The sequence below is a fragment of the Aplysia californica genome, unplaced genomic scaffold, assembly GCF_000002075.1.
Source record: "Aplysia californica isolate F4 #8 unplaced genomic scaffold, AplCal3.0 scaffold00353, whole genome shotgun sequence".
Taxonomy (NCBI): Eukaryota; Metazoa; Mollusca; class Gastropoda; order Aplysiida; family Aplysiidae; genus Aplysia; species Aplysia californica.
The window spans coordinates 777854-781489 of record NW_004797623.1 but is presented as its reverse complement, the minus strand read 5'-3'; the positions used below and the strand labels follow the sequence as shown (position 1 = coordinate 781489).

The 3636-nt window shown below is 45.0% G+C and overlaps 1 protein-coding gene across 1 annotated transcript in view; it reads right to left on the bottom strand.

Moving 5' to 3' along the window:
- The window catches only part of LOC101847973 (prosaposin), a gene marked incomplete at its 3' end in the record, with an annotated part of 27259 nt that overhangs the window by 13823 nt on the left and 9800 nt on the right, over positions 1 to 3636 (bottom strand).

Here is a 3636-nt window from a genome sequence, read left to right as displayed (position 1 = left end):
AATGGCTCTCTTGTCTGCGAGTTCCCTGAGTGCGGTGACAATTATATCAAGAATTCTGACGGAGTCTGCAGACGCAAGCTGATTTTGCACTTGGGCGTGATACCCAAGGGAAGAGTCTCTCTGAGCAGACAAGAACATCAGCGATTGGCCAATCTTCTAGAATGCATAGCCGGCCGTTACGACAACTGGGTTGAGGACAAGTCAGTAAGGCCACAAATGACAAGATACGAAGATGGAAAAAGTAACGTTACTGTGTATGGGACAATGTTTCACATCTACGCAGGTCCCATTTTGACATCACCATTAATCCACATCGACAACTTCGCGCTTACGTTTGGGATCGTTACGGCCGAGGCGCTTCGCGAGGATTTACCGGGGGTGGATGAAAATCTTAACGGCTCTCTATCAGACGATTCACAGCTCTCAAACAAGGAAAGAGAACTGCTGCAAAATAAGGAACAGGAAACAGAAGAGATAGGACAAAATCGAAATGGGGAAAACGGGCGAAATCAAAGTGAAAGGAGTTTATGTAATGGATCTAAAGACTGTGGACTAAGACAAACTGCGAAAGAAATATTATGCTGTCAAACTCAGAGCAGTGAACACAAGCAAAAGGGGACAAAAAATGAGGCCTTCAGTACACTTGATATTTTATCTGCAGCCGTTGCAATGAGAAAAGATGAAAAAACAGCTTTTGACATTACTAGCAAAAATGTACATTTACCACTTGCACAGACGTTCTGTGGCTGTACGACCAACAACAAGGTTGCTTGCTCTTTACATTGTTATTCACCAAAAGAGGCGGACTGGGAAGTTTGGAGTGAAAAGATTCGACTGATCAAGAAACATTCATGTTTCAAGGCCTACCTCGCCACATCTGGAGTCAGTTCATCCACACCCGCGTGGCTGTCGTTGCACTTGTTTCTCAACACTGTCTACTTCATGTACGGTCGCCACTTGCTCGAGTAATCGGCTCTGTCGGATCGGGTGGGCGCAGAAACCGAAATGACAAGTAAATTCTCATCGAACAGAATTCAACAGAAGAATGCGACAACATCTGACATGTTTTAACGTCTGTGCCCCCCCCCCCCCCCCCGCGAGCCCCGGAAACAGTGGGGTCAGAATAACAATGGGCCAACAATCCGCTGCCTGGGCCTATGGGAAGATGTTGTTGTTGTTGTTGTTGTTGTTGTTGTTGTTGTTGTTGTTGTTGTTGTTGTTGTTGTTCTGGATGATGATGATGATGATGATGATGATGATGATGATGATGATGATGATGATGATGATGACCGACAAATTAATGTTTTATTGCTAAATCTGTTTGCTTTTTTCCTGTTCGCCCTCGAGCTTTACGCGGCGGTGTGCTTGTGTGTACATTCTGGATTGTGTTGGATTAGCTCTTCGCCTGGCGCGCGAACGACAGGGGTTCAATTACCCTCTGGCGAAAGTTTTACATACTGTATCTTTGTCTGTTTGCCTAGATATATCACACACACACACACACACACACACACACACACACACACACACACACACACACACACACACACACACACACACACACATGTATACGGGCGCAAAGAATGAACAATCAATCGACAGTTGGAAAGAACAATTGAAGCGACAGAGTTGTGGTTCATAAGACACACGCTGCGTATCCCATGGACAGTTAGAAAAACAAATTAAGAAGTCTTGGTTGAAGCAAATTGTAGCAGACAGCTTATGACGAATATACAAAAGCGACAGGCAAATTTTGTTGGACACACAATGCGGACAGAAGCATTGGGGAATACTGTAACAACAGGCAAGTTTGATGGAAAGAGAGGCAGAGGCAGACAGAGGGAAAATATACTGGACAAGTTGACAATATGGCGGGGAGCAGCAAGAACAACAGACACCATTGCTGCAACGCATGACAGAGTGAAGTGGAGGTCCATGATCGCCCACACCAGTCGGCAAGGCACCGGAAGATGATGATGATCACACACACACACACACCTCAGGATGGTGTAAGATTGGACGGCGAGAGACACTTCCAGCGACACGGTGCCGGAGTTCACGTTTGATTTAGTGAAAGTTTTACGGCACCGAAAACAGAATCAGGCCATATAAGTGCCGAAGAATATAGGTGTAACAAGGGAGTAACAAACACACAAAAAAGGAGGGGAGATAAGGACCACAAATGTCCGATAGGAAAGTAGGAGCAAAAACACCATAGCACCCACCAACTATCCATTAGCTGAATTTAATTCCGAATAGAATTTATAAATAAAAGATAGCTTGCAAAAACTGTCGATGTTTGTTGTTTTGTTGCTGTTGTTTCTTTTCCCACCCATCTCGAATGCATACCTACTTTTTTTTTAAAGTAATGTGTAGGCACCCCTCCCCCCCTGCCATTCCGAACTATTGCCCTCATGCGCAACATCTGAGGTATCCCTGGGGGTTTGGGGGGGGGGGGGGGTGGGGTGGTGGGGTCACAGCGTAGTTGTAGTTTTGTCGCCTAGGAAAGGGAAATGTTGGGAGAGCTAGGACGATCCTAGAACACCCACAAACATTTCCTGGGAAGCATTCTACAGTTCAAACTACGCATTTCACGCCCTCAAACAATAACAAACTGATAAGATCCTGTCGCTGTCTGTGGTCGGGCACCCATTCCGACCTGGGTGAATTGAGAAAAATTCGTGTAAAGTGCCTGTCCCAAAGACACAACAACGGGCCTTTAGCGGGATTCGAACCCACAACGTTATAGTTGCGAGTCTGAGAGCCTAACCACTAGGCCACCGAGTGGGGATAATTTTTATCGAGTATCTCGGTCTTTTCTTCTGGAATTTTGTATCCCTCTCATCTCGTGTAGCCATGTCTGGCAGAACCTGACACTCGCCTCCTTAACTCTTTGTCGACGTAGCAGATACGCAGGTCCAATCAGCAGCAGACAAAAGACAATGCCGCTGCTAATTTTGAACCATCATACACAAACCAAAAACACTGATTTGTATAAAATTCGTAACGTGCATATTGTTGCCTGTTGTTTAAGTTTCAGATAAAAGAAGCAGAATTTAAATATATAAATGAATAAAGGAGTCTTCAAACGTACAAAATGCGTGTCCTCAATGAGTTAATTATCTAAATGTTAATAGTGTCGATGGACAGGCACATAAACTACTACATTAAAGAAAAATTAACTTGATGACATGGGCAGGGAAGAGACAGTCCTGAACCATAATTTTTTCTCTCAACCCCCCCCCCCCCCCCCCGGGGCAGTGCCACTGACTATAGTGTCTTTAGGCCATTCCCACAGGGGGGACATTTCTTGTTCAAGCACAGTAAAAATTGTAAATGGGCTGATTCTTCATGTCACGCTCATAACTGTGCCCTATCTGCAGCGGGGAACTGCTGCTTTTTCTTTCCTAATCCTTACTATTGTCATTTTTCCTCTACTTCTTTTGTATGTTTGTCACTCTCTTGTGACCTGCTATTTCCGGGGTGCCTTGATAGTCGAAGCAGACCTTGTGCTGTTGAAGCTAGAGAGGTGAGCAGAATAAGTCTGATTCCCTGTAAAGACATCTCTGTTGACACCCACCCATTGGCGCTCATATGACCTTATGCAGTTGCAAGCCCCGTAAAACTCTCTACTAT